Source organism: Triturus cristatus, chromosome 4_1 (assembly GCF_964204655.1).
Source record: "Triturus cristatus chromosome 4_1, aTriCri1.1, whole genome shotgun sequence".
NCBI lineage: Eukaryota > Metazoa > Chordata > Amphibia > Caudata > Salamandridae > Triturus > Triturus cristatus.
In genome coordinates this window covers 749,399,202-749,417,887 of record NC_140585.1, presented here as the reverse complement: position 1 = coordinate 749,417,887, position 18,686 = coordinate 749,399,202, and the positions used below count along the sequence as shown (strand labels likewise).

General features: G+C 42.7%; 1 protein-coding gene across 9 annotated transcripts in view; it reads right to left on the bottom strand.

Moving 5' to 3' along the window:
• Positions 1-4,274, bottom strand: part of SYCP3 (synaptonemal complex protein 3) — a 920,669-nt gene extending 916,395 nt beyond the window's left edge. For 3 of the 9 annotated variants that reach the window (XM_085653275.1, XM_085653270.1, XM_085653271.1), the window contains exon 1: positions 3,979-4,116. The gene's annotated coding sequence lies outside the window, so the exon portion shown is untranslated. Of the gene's footprint in view, positions 1-3,978; positions 4,117-4,151 lie in introns of those variants that run through there. The other 6 variants (XM_085653276.1, XM_085653269.1, XM_085653268.1 and 3 more) reach the window with 5 other exon arrangements.
• Positions 4,275-18,686: the final 14,412 nt, after the last annotated feature.

Genomic DNA, 18,686 nt, shown 5'->3' with positions numbered 1-18,686 from the left:
TTATGTATTATTTATTATGTCTTGTAATTTTCCCCCTAATCCTAGCAGCAGCAACTAAGAAGGAAGCAATGTTAAAAATATCCCACGTATTGCTTAACATTTGCAAGTAAAGTAATGCAGGTTTGGCCTGTAGGAAACCCTTTCTATTTAATAAAGGGACCAGAAACTTCTTCCGAATATCGTTATAGAGTTTGCAGAACAATAAACACTCGCTAATCAATCTATGGCGGAAGCAAGTGCGGACAATCTCCACTTAAGTTTAAGAACGGGATAAGGATCAGAGTCTATTTGCTTCAGTAGGTTGACAGAGCTAGGTTGGCTCATAAGGAGGCCAAATACAAAGCAAGATACAAAGCCCTCAAAGGATCTATAGAACTAGGATGCGTCACTGCGGTATTAAATGAAATACAGAAGAGCATGTTCCTCTCAGTAGAAGACACTTCATTGTATTCAATGGACTAGAGAAGGAGGCAGTCCTTACTCCAATAAATAGCAAGCACTAGGGAAGGGCTTTACTGATTCACGACTTTTGGTGCCGAGCAGACCCTTACCTTTCTAATTTAATTAATAAAACATCATAGTTTCCAGAGGATTTGGGAATCTGGGCAAGGCCTGGGTTTATACAATGGATTTAAACAAGTGATCAAAGCCTTCTTGTTCAAATGGATTTTATGGATGGGCATTACCTTGTTAGGTATGGCTATAGAAACCTTTAGATATCTGCAGTAAGAGCTCCTGTCATCAATTATTAAAAAAAATATATAAAAAGTTGAGTGCTGGCTTTGGGTTAACCCATTTCAGCCGTTGGATTTCCTGCTTTTCTTCAGTGTTATGCATTGGATGGAACAGGTGTCCCCAACCCTACAGTCAAATTTTCAGATGGTTGCTGCTCCACAAGCATCTTATCTGGTGTGAGCATGTCACAAGGCCGGGACCTTAATATATACCGAAACATTTTTAAAATGCTCGACGATCTTCACTTGCTATTACTCAACGTTTAGGAGACTGCCGTCCACTTTGCAAAAGTAGTAAAGTCTTCTTTTTGTATCATGGGTAGAAGCCACTCCACAAGTCTGGGAATGCCATATAGAGTCCTCTGCACATCCACAAGACACACAAATGCAGTTATAAAGAGTAGTGCACACCGCACAAGGTGCTGAAAGGTATGAGCTCTTGTGGTTTTTCACTGTCCACCAGACAGCACCACTTCACCCCCAACAGCTTAGGGTACAACACCAGGGAAAGGATAGCCATTCTGAGGGCAATTACAGACCTTTGCCCCACCAACACTCCTTCTCTTTCCTTGCCTTCTTAAAACCAACACTGTTCCATCTAATTCAGTCAGCAAATGCAAGTCAGCAAGGTGTGATCATACCAATGGGTCTGACCCCAAACTTCACAATACATCAGGATGTGGAATGATAAGCATGAGACAGATCACTATACATGTTTAATATATTTTTACAATAATTCAGGGAAGTCTATAAGTATGTGCATGACATAATTCATATGGCAGTTTATGTCCCAGCCTCCTGAATTATCATTAAACTTTGTGTGGCTATGACCAGAGGGCTAGTGCTCCAAATAACACTTGCAGCCCATTGCAATACAAAATAGTGCAATTTGTGCACCTCTCCTTGGCCTGCTATAGCATCTCTTAACCACAGCAGTCACCGTAGTTTGATTGAATTTTCCTCCCTCTCACACTACCATGCTTGGAGTTGGTGGGATTTAACAAAAACCGACTGACTAGAACGAGGGTTCCTTTGGTTACACCCTAAGCATTCTTAGCTGAAGTGGATTTCTTGGAAGGTTAAGTCTTGAATCACATTTCTGAGTACGGGTGCGTCTCAACTGCACTGGGGATTCTGAAACCTGAGGAGGTCTTCTCATCTCTTGCTTGATTCTTAGTCTCATCTGGCAGTCTTCGTCTTTGAAACACCATGCTCTCTTTTCAGGGGAGGCAGGCTACACTGGATTCCCGCTAGTTGATCCCAACAGGAGTAGGCAGCTGCTTTATTTTTCAAGGGAATATTAGCATAGAACTCTGAATACTGATAATCTGCTGTAGACTACATGTCTTTGGTCCACATATACGTTCTTTAGAACATGGCTGGGGGAAGAGAGACTTCTTCTATAGTACAAGTCATCATGGTGGGATTCATCAAATACTGGTGTGCTATTCCCCGTAGATTTAAATTTTCAATGTAAGCCAATATGTTGCCAATCAGTCTGGGCGTAGTTTGCATTTATTCACATTTGCTTGCATATATTTGAGGTTGATGCATTTTACTCACATTTACTTGCATATATTTGAGGTTGATATATTTGTAGGAAAACGTTCTTATCATAATGGGCAGTTGTCCTAAAACACGAGGCGAATCCTGCATTAATTAACCATATTTGCTTAAGTACAACCTTTTATAAAATTGCATCGATTAGGGCACGTGATTTTCTCAAAGAAAAAAAACAAGACTAGATTATGAGGACTTCCTCTGAACATTGTTCACTATCAATTTGTGCCAAAGAAAAAATTGGTCATACTTCAATACAGCCTTTTTATACAGATGTATTGAATCGCCTTTTGGAACACTGTCTGCCTCAAATTAACTCTTGACTAAAGTTTTAGACAGTTGAGTTATCAGGGCATGTAATACGGTGGTTATCGATTCTCTAAAAGGCGATTGTTCCAGATTCACTTAGTTCATGGCGATTGCCTTAGTCATGCTAAGAAATATCACTCGTGAAAGTAAAGTTGAAAGTTTAATACCCAATTACAGAGCAACAGAACACAGGTCAAGTTCGGCAAGTTTCCCATTTGATAGCGTTAACGGCCCTACAGTCAAAAGGTATCAGCACCTTTTGCACTTTAACAATGATACTTGCAGGACGACTGTCCTTCCCTTTTGTGGAAGCATAGATCTGCAATCACACTTATCAGTACTTGTTCAAGACTACTAGCGACCTTCTGGGTGCTGCGAGTTTTAACGGCAACTCTTCCACTGCTATGCTACATATTTTTTATTAGGTTTACTTCTCCTAGTTTGCGATGACTTTTTTAATTGGATTTGTATCGTTTTTCCTTTTGGGCTCTTTTACCGTATAACGTTTGTCATGATTTCAATTAATCATGCAACTAGAATAAACTTTGACTAAAGTTCTGCATGATATCCGGGAAAACTGGGCTTTACATCGCTGCGGGTGCTAATCTGGTAGTTTTCATCAATTGTACTCGCCTACGAACGAGAGTTTACTGGTACGCGCCCATTAGGGTCTTCAATGGACCAAAGTAGGTTAGATAAACCCTCACTGTGGGACGAACTTGAAGCGTTGATGCCAGCACGCTTAACAAGGGCCACGAGGTGACTGAAAGTCCAAGGTTTGCCGTGACTTAAATTTACATGCACTTATTTTGTCTGGAAGGGTTAGTACAGCACTTACTATCTAGGTTGCATTAGTTAAAATGGGACAGTATGGACACGTCTCCATACCGGGTATTCCGTGATACCTGAAGTTAGTAGGTACCCGAGCTTTTGATTTCCATTTCAAGCAATGATTGTTTGAACACACTGTACCTGGGAAACAATAGTTGCAGCAGAGATGACCCCCCCGCCCACCTGCCTCCCCAAACACACACAGCTTCTTTATAGACGCGCATTTTACCTTTCCATGAGCTTATAGGAAAGAATGTAAGAACCTCTAGTGAAGCAGCATTAAACGACCAGTGGTAGACTTTAATACAACTCGGCACAATGGTCATTAAGCCTAACGAGTGAATGGTCAGTCTACTTCTGCCCACGGTATCGCTTGGTCTTGGCTAAAGGCTACGTTTCATTTTTGGGTATACTTTTCTTGAACTCCGCAGTCATAAGCCAATTCGGTAGATCAATTAGTTTCTATACTGTTGCGCCCCCGCATTCCAATGTATAACTCGGAGAGCTAACACAACGCTTTCCCTGTCACGATTTTAAACCTTACTTGTTTCAGTTTTCACGAGGGCTCAGGAGATGAGATGGGAGCCCTTGAGCGACATCCTAACGTCACTGCGGTGCCCACCACTACCTTAGGAGTTGTCGGGGGACGGACATTAGCACTTGCGTCTCTACCCACTTGATCCCCTCGCGCATGCTTTAATACTTTAGGTGCCTCACCGGATTTTACAGTCGGTCGAATCCAGCACACACGTGAGGTGATCGCTTGCTAGTTGCACCAACACGCTTCTCGCGAGAACTTCGTGATTTCCCACTCTGCGACTTTCAAAATCTAGTTCTCTCGCGAGATTTATGTGTCATCTGGTATTTGAAATTTTTTTCCTCTCCCTGATTTCTTCGTAGAGATGGTTATCATTCAGTTGAGGTGAGAAAAATCCCCTTCGTTCCAGAATACCAAACGCCACTATTTTATTTAATCTCGTCTCCTTGATTTAGTAAAATAGTTTTTAAATGAAGCCCTTCTGCTAACAGGAGGGCGAGACACTGAAAGCTCGAGCCTGGAGCCTGGCTTTGGTCGAGGTCCATTTAGAACCTCGAGCCCAAGACCTGCCTACCTCTTTGTTACCTGGATGTGACCTAATGGTCAGAGCTGTAGACTCTGGCGCTAAGGAACCAAGTTTGAGTTGGCCCTTGTGATTCTGGACAAATCACTTCATTACCCTGATTTTACAAACCGGTGTTCTGTAATGTAACTGGTGCTTCGGATCCAGTCTGCGCTTTTTATAAATTGGAGAAAAATGCACAAAGAGGTGGAAATAAAGCCTTAACATAAGGAAAGACAAATATGAATATAGTGGCTGAATTTGTACAAAGTGAACCTGGATAAATTAGCATCTTTCCCCTCTTAAACTGTGATCTTGGGGAAATATTTTCTTTCACCATAACTGTTTTTCTTCATTATCGTGTACTTTTAAATTTTTTTATAGAGACGTTACCATATTTCATGTGATGTTTGTTGTATGATTTAGTAGGAAACAGTTTCAGGGCTCAGCTCGTGCACAGACCCTAAAATCCAAGACAGACCCTTGGCTCAGCTAGCCCTGTTAATTTATTGTCTCACTCACCTCTACTTTTATGTTCTTTATTGTGAATCGCATAATAAAATACACATCACTGGGTGTGGTTTTTGGGATACAGGACCAGAATTACACCAAGAGGTTGCTTAACAAGATCAACGGTGGATGTTCTTGGGAGTCCTCAGTCTCACTGCATTGTGGAGATAGATCTTACTAAGGTTGATACCTTAGATGTCTCTTGGGAATTTGCTCTTTCTGCAGGGTCACCCCAGATTTTTATTCTGGCTGTTGAACTCTATTTTTGCTGGCTATTGAACTCTGTGCACTTAACACCTGTTAACCAGTGGTAAAGTTCTTGTGCTCCCCCTTTCAACATGGTAAAATTAGTATACTCCAAATTGGCATATTCTACATACTTCTAAGTCCCACCCCCCAAAGTGTGCCCAGGGCCTGTATACCTGCTGCAGTGACGATGCCAACAAGACTGTAGCCCTGCCACCAGCAGATTAGCTGCTGTCAAGAATTCCTGTCATGCGAGGGGAGGAAAACGGTAACCAGCGAAAACGGACTACATCTCCCAGGATGCTTAGCGGTTGAGAGGTTATGTAAACAGGAGAGCTGTTACATAACTCAAGGAAAACACGCCCTTATGTAAACAGGAGAGCTGTTACATAACTCAAGGAAAACACGCCCTTATGTAAACAGGAGAGCTGTTACATAACTCAAGGAAAACACGCCCTATAAAGGGAGGAACCGGGAGGTACAACGCTGTCGGATATTGTGTTTACACCGACGTACCTGCTTAGTGAAGAGCAGTGTTCCGGAGTGGTGCTCCAGTAAGGCAAGAACGGAGGTAGCTCGAGTCGTTACTCCCTGGGCCGTGTCTTGCCCCATCGTCACCTGTGAAGGACCCGGAAGCTCTACCGGATAACCATTGAGCTTCGCTTTTTGACTCGGCTGAGTCAAAGCGCAGTGGCGCTTTTGCTGGTTGGAGTCGTAACTCCCAGCCCGAACAGAGATACAGGGACTGCCAGCTGTAACGCACACCAGGAGGTGTTTGCCGCGTTACAGACTCGGAAGTCCACGGGATCGATCGAGCGGCTGCTCTCGGTTCAGTCTTCTTTGCTTGTGATTGGGGTATCGGTGACGCATCACCAGGAGGTGACTCCGCGTCCCGGTGCAGTCTGAGGAAGAGGTTGAGCGGCTGCTCCCTTCAGGTAGAGACCCCGGCTGGGTGTTTCCCTGACTCCTCGATTCTCCCCAACACTCTTCGTGCCCCTCACAGCCTACCGATTGGCATTGTCGGCCATTTCATTTCTGCCCTCTGTTGGCATACGCCGGGATCGGCGTATATGCAGAGGACGGTTAGGACCATCCGTGCTGTGGGCTGGTAACGTACTTAGCCTGGAGGATTCCAGTGACTATAACCTTTGTTTATTCCTTGTATTATTTTTGCCTTCATTAAAATAACTAAACCTTCACAAGTGGTTGCGTTCTCATTATCGTGTCTGTTAAACGATCCTGAGACGTTCAGGGCGTTACAGCTGCACAATCAATCAGAGGTTTGTAAACCACAACTACTCACCCACGAGGGTCTCAAGACGCTAGGGGCGGGGCACAGCTTTGTTGAGTCCTTAGGATCATCCGAAGAGTCAGGTCTTGAGGCCTTTCCTGAACTTGGGCAGTGTGGGGGTTTGCCGGAGGGGGAGTTCATTCCAGGCCTTGGCTGTGAGGTAGGAGAAGGACTTTCTCCCGCTCTGATCATGTATATACGCTGGATGGTGGCCAGAGAGAAGTCAGCTGATCCGACGTGTCTCTTGGGTGCGTGGAAGGAGAGGCAGTCGTTTAGGTATGCTGGTCACATGTTGTGGAGGGCCTTGTAGGTGTGAGTGAGGAGCTTGAAGGTTATTCTTTTGATAGGGAGCCAGTAGAGATCGCAGAGGTGTTGGGTGATGTGGTGGTGGTGGGGAATGTTCAGGATCAGTATAGGTGGCCACAAATTCAACCTGTCAAAATAACCCCTTTTCACAGGTATAAAACTCGCCTTTTAAATATTTATACATTGTCCCTAAGTAAATCTTATTACCTTTTAAGGCATGGTGCATGCTATTTAAAAGAAGGGAATTTAAAATTTAATGTGAAACTATCCTTACATTGACTTTCACCTCAAAGCTATTTTCACTGTAACAGGGTTGGCTGTTCCATAAGAAAGCATTGGGATACAATATTCAGTTAAACAAATGTTTTATTCAGCTAGGAAACGGGCAACAATTAAATATCTGGACTTTTAAAAATATTTATTGCAAGCACAATCACTGGTCAAGTCGCATTTGTAATAAATAATTTGGAAATATTACTTTTTAAAAATAATCTTTGCCCTACCAGAAGTCTCTGGCAGCAAAACCTACGTTTTGCTCTCTCCCTTCTGCCAGCTTGTAATTAGCATCTTAATGGGTGTTAATAAGGCAGGAATGTTAAATTCTAATAAATTCTTGAAAAGTATGTTGTAAAAAAATGGTTTAATGGGAGAACAGGATAAGCAGTCAGCAGGTACAGCACAGCAGTGTCCCATCCGGAACTCCTGCATCAAAACCTTCTAGAATTACAGGAAATTCCACATACAATTTAAAGGCACAGATAAAATATGTTCACAGGATTAACAGAGAATACAACACATCTCCTCCCTTAACAATTAGAAATAGTCCTTCATTCTGCTGGGAGGCTTGGTCTTCCGACGGTCAGTTTTTATTCTTGAAGAAATAGTCAGGTTCTTTAAAAGAGTTGGATTTCCTAACAAAAGGAGCAGGAGGCAAACATTTGGCAACATGCTTAACATTCCAAACTCTCTTATCCTGTGTCATGACAGAGTTGAAATATACTTTGATAACCTTAATGGGAGATCCAAATTTGGCATACCCTTTAATATTGAATCCTGGTTTTCTCACCATGACCCCATCACCAACAACAAATGAAGTTATTTTTACTTTCTTCTCTGCATCATAAATTTCCTTCATTTTCTCTTGCTTTTGCTGAACTTTAAACTTTACCTGTTCCAAACTGTTTCTAACAAATTCCTTTGACATTTTATTTTTTATCCACCAAGGACACAACTTAGAAACTGGCTCTCTACCCCTAAGCAAACGGAAAGGACTCAAATTAGCTGTGCTATGTGGAGTTATACGGTACACCCACAATTTTTCCCTCAGAACAAGTTTCCAATCTCTCCCTGAATTTTTTGCCATTTCAACACCATCCTTAAGCACTCTATTGAACCTCTCAACCTGACCATTTCCCTGAGGTTCATAGAGAGCTGTAGTATGATGTTTAATGTTATGCAATGCCAAAAAACCTTGCATCTCATGAGATTTAAGTTGCACTCCATTGTCTGTTACAAGAACTTCTGGCACACCTTCCCTAGCAAAGACCTCTCCAAAAAATTCAATGATGGTCGAAGTGGTGGCATGATGAACAAACTTAACTTCAGGCCACTTTGAATGATAATCAACGATTACCATAGCAAAACGGGAATCTTGAGGCAGAGAATTAAATGGTCCAGATATGTCAAAGCAATCTTTTGCCAAGGAGAATCCGGCCATGGCACTGGTTTAAGAGGAGCAGGAAAAGTTCTCAGCATTTTATCACTATTGACACATTGGAAACATTCTCTCACAGTTCTATCCACAGTCTTGTCCAGCCCTGGCCACCAAAAACTAGACCTTATCAACCCCTTCATGGACGACATTCCAGGATGCCCCTCATGTGCAAGTTTAAGGATAATATCCCGCATACCCTCAGGAGGAACACATTTCCCATTTTTGAAAATAAGATCATTCTCTACCGTATGTTCAGAAGAAACTTGCAAGAATAACTGAAGCTCAGGAGGGGGCTTTCCACTATTGGGCCAACCTGTGAGAACGAACTCCTTAAGGAGTTCCCATGTTTTGTCTGAACTAACACTTTGATTCCACAAGGTTTCTGAAGTAGCAGAAAATCCTTGTGACACAAAATCAGAAATGGTGGCAATCATTTCAAGGTCATTAGAATCATTTTCTTCACATGACTGAGACCTAGGAAGGCGAGATAGACAATCCACCGTAGCATTATGCTTCCCAAGAACATATTCTACTGAAAAATTATACTCTTGTAACCTAGACATAAGTCTACTAATCCTTGCAGTGGCATTCCACCCACCTCCAGGAGATAGAATAGATACAAGTGGTTTATGATCTGTCCTGAGTATAAATCTGTTGCCCCAAATAAAATTCCGAAAATGTTCAATCCCCCATACACATCCTAACAACTCTTTCTCAATTACAGAATACCTCCTTTCGGTTTCATTAAGAGTGCGAGAAGCGAACGCTACCAGGGCTCGAAAAATGTACTCGCCCGCTCGCAAATGCGAGTCAATTTCTTGCAGGGCGAGAGAGTTTTCAGGCCTACTTGACCGGCCTGGCGAGTGAGCTTTGTCGCTGTGCTAAAGTGCAGTGACGGTTGAAGGCTCTAGAGGGCAGCTGGGTGAAATGTTCAGGAACTGCCGTGACAAAATGCGGGAAAAGAAAAGGTGTTGATTGGCCGATTGCCACGCGGGCTCGGTCTGCTGAGGCCTAGTTGCAATCAACCAATCAGATCGTAGCTAATCTCCGCACAGTAAGGTGTACACGCTGCTCATTGGCTGATTACAATGAGCCGCAGCAGGATATACTGACGGAGAAGCGTGTGAACTGTCTTTGCCAACCCCCCCAATTTACTTGACCGGAGGCAGGCCATGAACGACACTGGTGCCCTAGCGAAGCAGAAGTTCTCCTCCTGTACCTTGAGTGTTAAACCATGTTTCTGGGAGCCCTGCGAGTGGAGCTCTGCCCGTGATGGAAGCCTGCGCCTGCCGAGGACAGCTCGATATCTCTGCGGGGGACCCTACGGTAGGTGCGCTTGGATGGGAACACCGCCGCGGGTCAGGGGTTTTTGCTCCGATTGTTGGGGAGAGTGGCTTTGAAGGGGATTGACGCACAGCTTCACCGTCGCTTGACAGACAGGTCCCCACGTCAGCGACCTGAATGACGATATCATGTCACGTTCAAGCAGGGCAGTTTCACCTCAATCCCTAACAGCGCTGCTGCAAAGTAAAAATGTATTGCAATTTAAACCTGCCGTGGTAGCGAGGTGCACATACACTACCGATCGCTGCCTTTTTGTTGTATCGCTTGACAATTGGTATTTTTACAAATTTTTGTTTTTGACTGCCACCTGTCTCCTTTTATTTGAGTACCAGCGGGAAGGAAGGGGGAGGGGATGCTGACACTTCTATAAATGTGCCTCATTCCTACAGTGTGGAGCGGTCTGCCAATGATTATTAATCTGTGCAAGTACATTCTCAATATAGGGTTTCTTGAAGAGCAATGCTTGCGTCTCCGTGAGCACGAACACAATCCATTCACGAGAGCTACTTTATAGTCACAGAAAACTATGGACTGGTTGGTGTGAGGCGCTCATAAGGCTCCTGACTGAGACGTACAGCGAGCTCAGTATTGCATACCAGTGTCTCTGTGTCTAGAAGAGTCCATGCAGAGTGAACACATCTGCCCCGCACTCATGCGAGGCGCTAGAATCTAGCAACGTGCAGATCTTATCAGTGTTTCCATGAAAGGCATAGCGTTTAAACCCCATTGGGAGATTGCGATCATATTAATCCTGCTGCACCTGTCAGGGAAACGCCCGAGAGGTTGGTGACAGGTGTTCAGAGTTTTTACATGTGATGATTTACAGGGCAGGGGTAGTGTCTACATGGCCACTGGTGCGTAGCTCCCTTTTGTTTTCATTTCCCTAGTGTGCAGTAGCCGTAGGTGTCACTGATAAAGAGTGAATTACGTCATGCACCGAGAGAGAAAGAACACGTGCATCGACTACCATCCCCTGCTTTCTAGTGGGGGAGAGATCTGCAGCATCATTGCTTTTCCACCCATCCCCGGCCACTTCTTCTGTAAATACTGAAGAAATGGCTGATGCAAGACCACCAATTTGTGTTGTGTCCCCTTTACTGCACTACGATTGGATCCAAGGCCATGCTCGTAACTTTCAAAACATTGCAGTGAGAATGGTAATTAAGCTAAAAAATGTGATCATGTCTTACTGGTCATAGATCAACTGCGCTGCAAGTGTTTTCAAGAAAATGTGTATGCAACCAATTTGTGGGTCGAGTACAGTGATGTTAGGTCGAGTAGAAAATTCTAGTCACTAGACCTGCAGGTCAAATACGATTTTTAAGATTTGTCGAGCCCTGGCTACACACCACTCATCCTTGGCACCCTTTTGTGAAAGAACTCCTCCCAACCCATACATGCTGGCATCCACAGTGACAATGCAAGTTTTATTTATACAAAATGGTTTTAAAGTAGGAGCCTGAACAATTTCCTTTTTAGTCCATTGAAAAGCTTCCTCCTGTCTTGATGTCCAACAAAATTCTACACTCTGCCTGGTAAGCTCTCTCAAAGGTTCCATTTTGGTAGCTAAATCTTTTATAAATTTACTATAGTACTCACAGAGTCCTGCAAAAGATACAAGTTTCTCCTTGTTATCAGGAGATGGTGCTTTTACAATCGCTTCAACCAAAGATTTTTTTGGGATTACTCCATTTCCAGTTAATGTATGTCCCAAATATTCCACACTTTTACAAAACATTTTACATTTCTCTTGTGTTAAAGTTAACCCATTCTGCTCCAAACGCTTACAGACTTCCTTTATGTGCTCATTATGTTTTTGAGGATTTGGGGAGAACACAAGAATATCATCCTGGAAACACCTCACAAAGTTCTCCACATCCTTAAACATATGGTACATAGCTCTCTGAAAAACAGATGCCGCGGAGGCTAAACCAAATGGCATTCTTTTATATTGAAACAAACCTTGGGGTGTCAGAAAAGCGGTATAACTCTTTGAATCCTCAGTGAGAGCAATCTGGTGATACGCAGACTGCAAATCAAAAGTAGACATTTATTTAGCCCCGTCCAGCATGGAAACTACTTCATTGATATTTGGTAAAGGATGGCAGTCCACTATTATTTTAGCATTTAGTGCTCTCAAGTCTACACATAACCTCAAACTTTTATCCGATTTCCTGGCAAGAACAATGGGAAAAACCCATTCAGAGGATTCCACCTCCTCTATTTTACCATCATCAATGAGCCCATGCAGAAGTTTTTTTAGGTCTTCTCTAACACATATTGGTACATTTCTAAGTTTTTGCTTAACTGGAGAAGTACCTTCCTTAATTCTAATCTTGTGTGAAAATTCGTTGAGTTTTCCTAACTTATCAGAAAACACTTTGGAAAAAAACTAACAATGGTTTCAATTTCATCCCTGAAATCTACAATTTCACTCACTTGAGATATTAACAGAACGGGATCATGACTTCTGGGATTGAGCATTATTCCCAGAGACCATTGATCTCTCCAGCCTAACACATTCACCCCTTTCACGGCAACATACATCTTAATAAGGGCTGTTCGTCCCTTGAATTCAATTATCGTTTCAACAAACCCATCCATTTCAATAATGGATCCATCAAAAGCTCTAGCTACAATATCCGATGTTTTAGGTCATCAAATGAAAATGTTCCTTCAAATCGATTAAAAAACATATCTCTGGTGATAATGGTCCAAGGGGATCCAGAGTCCGCCATAAGTTCTAATTCCACATCCTGTACATGCACCACACATTTTGGAGGCTTCAGGTCACCTGCATTAAACCTATATTCCCATTCTCTATGGACAACAACATTCCTCCAACATACCATTCACTTTTATTCTCACTAGATTCTATATTAATACTTGAGACTCTACTTCTAGAATCCCTACAGACAGAAGAAAAATGTCCACGTCTTCCACATTTCTTGCATTCCCTATTCAGGGCAGGTCATTTGGGAAAAGAAGCACCATGATTTGGGCTCCCACATCTATAACAGCGGAAAGTACTCTCAGGTCTCCTGACAAATGTGTGACTAAATTGACCTTTTTGATAGGACTCAACACCATCACGTGTTGACGTGGTACCATGACTAAGGTGTTGTGGATCCGTTTTTACTGCACAAACCTCATCACTTGTTCCTTTATCATCTTTATGTAAGCATTTAATCCATTTATCTGATTGTTCAAGTGCCTTAGATGTTTTAATGACTTCATTCAGATCAGGATCTCCCAAAATCCATAAATGTTCTTGGGTTTTTTTGCTTTTAATATGCACGATGATTTGATCGCGGATCATCTCATCGGTCATGGGACCAAAATTACAATGTACAGACAGTCCACGTAACCCCGTGAGGAAAATCTTCGAAAGTTTCATTTTCCTGTTGTGCCCTAGTGTAGAATTTATACCTGTTTAACGGAATACTAAAAGTAGGTTTAAATCTAACTTCTATCCTATGTAAAGCCTCTTCAAAAACATTTTTGTCTCCACCCCCATCAGTTTCTGGGAGAGTTCTATAAACAAGCTGCCCTTCTGAGCTCAGGCAATGCAAAAATATATATTTTTTCCTCTCAGCAGAAAGTCTGTCACCATCTATAGCCTTGAGGTAAGTAAGGAATTCTTCCCTCCATCGGGACCAGGGAATAGGAGGGTCTCCTTTAACTTGAAGAAATTTTGCGAGAGGATCAAATTGCATTTTCGTAATGCTAAAATATGAATTAATTAATTAATTGGATAGTAGAACAATGTTATCCAAAACAGTGACGTGGAATACTTAGTGTTTACACAGTATACATTCATATGCAGATAAGTAACAAATAACTGAGGAAAGAAATAAACCATTCATTTAACTGTAATTCTCTAACAGGTGTGCACATCACCGTGTGCATTAACATGCAAGTAAGTAGAATGACAGAATTCCCCAAATGTAAATAATGTTGAATCACAGCGCTGGATGTTATGTCGGAAGAATCTTCCAGCGAGTTCACTGGAAGAATGTGGTGCTTTAAAAGAAATCTTGGAGAGCGAGGTATCACACCTGCGTACAGGAAAACACTTGTCACTTTTAATTGTACGTGCTCATCCCCAAGAATAAGATTAAATAATACCGCCGTTGCATAAGTTGGATGTCAAACTGAACCGAACTCCTTCCCTTTTCGTGTCCGTCATCGTGTCCGCTGCGTTGCTAGGAGACCAATTTCCAAGATGGCCTCCGTACGCAACGTGCTTTGCGTGCTGCGTCTTAAGTCGCGTGATGACGATCGCAGGTCACAGAAGGAAGGGGCCTCAGCTGACAAGAATGACGAATGCAGGCAGCGCGGAGAAGAATTCCAGCAGAGACAAGCTTCGGCTGCGGGGAACACAAGATGGAATCCTTCCCGTAGTTGAAGAATAACCAATCCAATGGTCACCAAGGGAAACGTTTCCACTGGGGTATTAATTTCGTAGTTTAAAAAAAAAATCCAGACTCCAATGCGCCGTAAAGGTGAAAAATTGAATTAAAAAAAATCTTGAAAATAGCACGAGGCAAATCGAGACAAAAATCGGTAATGAAAACAAATTGCCCAAATGAGAAAATCCAGATATTCTTTCCAGGATAAAATCAATTCCCATTAACTCGTCGCCAAAATCAATTCTAATAAATTCTTGAAAAGAATGTTGTAAAAAAATGGTTTAATGGGAGAACAGAATAAGCAGTCCACAGGTCAGCAGGTACAGCACAGCAGTGTCCCATCCGGAACTTCTGCATCAAAACCTTCTAGAATTACAGGAAATTCCACATACAATTTAAAGGCACAGATAAAATAAGTTTACAGGATTAACAGAGAATACAACAAGGAACTTGCTCCCAGGACAGGGACAAAAGACCTTGGGTATGGGAAGGTGTTGTGCCCAGTGATGACTCGCACAGGTAGTGCTGCGGGGCGGGGCTGGGGGGTAGTGGAGTGTGACATACGATGGGAAAGTTGAGACTAAATAAATAAATAAAAGCACATGATGCTGCAAGCACAAAGTAAGTGCTTTTATTTACTTATTTCTTTAGTCTCAACTTTCCTGCCGTATGTCACACTCCACAACCCCCACCCAGCCCCGCCTCGTGGCCCCACAGCGTTACCTGTGCGAGCTGCCACTGGTTATGCCCTTGATAGGATGGTATGTGGGTTGGGCCCAAGGACTTGATTAACGTCAATGGGGCCTACCCAGCCACAAGGATATGTAGCTAACACCCAGGCCTGCATCCTTTTTTTGGCCCTCCAAGCAGACCAACCTCCATCAAAGTTGGCCTCTTGTTGACAAGACCTGTTTGAAAGGTTTGCTGAGGTTTTGATTTGACATTGGGGGTGCACTACAAAGGAGGGAAACAAAATGCCAGAACAATCTGTGTGTATCTACTATGGTTGCTGGAAGCTTAGCTCTGTCCTAACACACATCTGTCTCTGAGTTTGTTGTGGGCACAGGGCTGCATAAAAATTGATTTAAGAGTTAAATGGGGGAAGACCCTAGGATTACCATAGTACACCCCCAGTCTTCAGAGACATTTTGAAAATGCCCAAAGTGGGTAGGGTTAGTCCCATTAAACTTTACCCCATCAGTTAAAGCATCCCTAGGGGTAGTTCCCACTCAAAAACTTGTGCTAGAAATGTGTCCTCTCCTGGCACCCATTTCAGAACACTCCTGGCCATGTGGAAGATCAGAAGAGGACTGAGCCTGCTGTCTGCAACATGAGAAGATCTCTGAAGGACTGGTCCTCTGTCTGTCTCTCTCTCTCATTCTCTCACTCTCACTCACTCACTCTCTCGTACTCTCTCTCGTACCCAGGACAAAGAAGTGGACTCCAAGGGTTGTAAGGCTGATCTCCTGTTAAAGCTATAGGAACAGAACAAGCTCCAAGAGGCTTTATCCATTCAGCTGACCATTGGTACCAGGACCTGGGCTGAACCTCCCTCTGCATGCCACCCTGTGAATCTCCAATTGCCTCCTTTTAGGTTCCTGGGTGGCTTTAGAAGTGGTCGATTAGATCTCCAAGGACCAAAGATGGAAGATCAAATCTTTGACCAGGACAAATCCGCTTAATGTATCAGATCCTGTACTCCATCGTGGTCAGTGTCAGATTGTGCCTAGGACCATTGACTATCATTGCTACTTTGTGCTTCTTGGCGCTATTTTTACTTAAAACTTAAAAAATTCTTATCACAGGTTACCCTAATTGGAATTCTTTTTTAATATCTCTTTATTTCGTTTTTGCATAAAGAAATAAATAGCATAATACGTCTCACCCCTAATGTTCGAGGACATGTGGGCAAATACACATTCAATATTACAGTTAGCCTCCGAAGGACTGGGCTGGAATGGGACAGCAGCGCTGCCGATAGCCTTATTGGATTTTGTCAATTTGTTTATTACATTCTACTCTATTTTCTAATTCATTTTGGATTTTTATTTGTTTTGCATTGCGACTTTATTACTGTTTTAGTATTGCATAACTACTTTACACATTGCCTCTAAGTTAGGTTTGTCTGCTCAGTCCCATAGCTACCAGGGTTTTGAGCTCCGGTTAATTTAGTGAGGTTGAGGATTCATCATGACAAGGATCGTGGTTATTACCCGAGTTGGGTATCTACCCTCCTCAAATAATACCCTGAGTTTTTACAACCTCCAAATAGGATGTATTGCACTGTAGTATTTCCATATGGAATAAAGTAATCCTTGCAATACATTATACTGATATTGCTAGTAACCGAAAGAACTCTATGGCCATATAGAGGAACATGGCAGAAACTTGTTTCCTCATAAGGTTAGGGAAATCTGAGATGACTTTCACTATCCTTTTAACATACAGCTGAGAGTATTTTATTACTTAAATTAGATGTTGAAACCCTCACCTATTCCACAAACCACTTTAATCCCTGTTATTTTCTGTTTTTTATATGCGAGACATAGTATGTTTGCAAACGCGTACAAAATGTAGTGCAAAATTAAATACATCAAACAACAGTAACTTGTTGCAAACAGGTAATAGAATCAGTTTACTGTATGTCAGATTAAAAAATGGTGTAGCTCTGAAACTGTAGAAATCTGAAGAGATTCTGTTTTTACTGTAATGATCTATAGTGTGGAAAAAAGAAACAATTTGCCTTAAATATCTTGATTCTGCTGATGTCTATAAATTTAAAGCAAACAGAAGAATGAAAAGCCAGTTCTCCTTGCTTAAACTATAGCTGTACTTATGCTCTGTGACTGGTCATTCACTATGGCTGCTGGACCTGGCTGTAATTGTTACATCAAAACTCAACTGTAATAAAATAGGACAGTTGAGCAGCGACACCATTTTCCTATTACAGGTGGCTAGAGACTTCACACCTACACTGTAATAAGGAAATCAGAGACAGGCTTTTATACAATGATTGCATGCTCCTATGTAGCATATATGGGGTGACATACCTGTAGGAAAGGGCCGCTTTTTGACATGGTCAGCCCCCCTTTTTGCCTGGTAACAGATGCAATTTTGACAGAAGTGCAGTTGGTTCCTGCTAACAAGGTCCACAGTGCCAGACCTCTTTTCCTAAAACTGTACAATTGTTCCCCAATTGGCAATACCTTAAGCACCCTTGTAAGTCCCTAGTAGATGGTACCCCTTGTACCTAGGGCATGGGTACTAAAGAGGGTCCCTAAGGGCGGCAGCATGTATTGTCCCACCCTAAGGGACCCCTCACCACACTCATGCAAACTCATTACAGGCTGTATTACATGCTGCAGACATAAGTGGAAACACAACATGGCACACATCTTGTGTGCATGCTTGCAGACAATATATGTAAGTTACTCCTATAGCAGGCCTTACAGTCCTAAGGCAGAGTGCATTATATTACCTATGTGGACATATCTGCCCCTCTGATGTCTTAAGTCGATTCAAGTGGACATGGAAGCCATTTTAAGTAAAAGTACTGGACACTGGTGAATACTAGTTCCACAGCTACATAATGGCTTCACTGAAACTTATGGTGTTTGGTATAAAACACCACATATTAATGAACTCACACTGATTTCAGTGATGGATTTATTAATACATGCACCTATATGGTTCCTTAGAGGTACCCCCTGAACTGTATCAATCCTTTAGTGTGCTGATAGACTGGTCCTGTCCAGCCTGCCTCCACAGATGAGTTTCAGACCCCCTAGGAGGTGAGAGCCACGCTTCTCAGAGATCTGAAACAAAGCCTGCTCTGGAGGGAAGTGTTTACACCTCCTCCAGCAGAAAGGCTAATAAATTAGCATGTCAAGGCAGGGAGCTTCAAAGAGCACAACGCCCTGATATACAAGCCTGGCTTCACCCAGACCTAGAGGATGCCACCCTCTATCCAGAGGCCCACTTGGCACCAGGACAGATAGAAATTTAGCTATGCAAGAAGGCATCTCCAGGCTAGTTGCAGATCTAGGGTGGGCTACCTGAAGTGAATTTTAAAATTAGGATTTCACCACCTAGGTTGTGGTGAAATTAGGGACTCTGGAACAGGGTGATGCCTACTTCCCACAGGAAGTGGTCATCTAGGGGATGTAGTGACCCCGGGGGTAAGTAGACCATTGGCTACTACCCTTCACTCCTATTAATGCACCTAAATTAAGTATTTAGGTGGCCTCTTGACACCAAGACATCAGATTCGCCTGATGGAATAGAAAGAAGAACAAAGAGCCCACAATGCGAGAACTGAGGAGCAGCAAC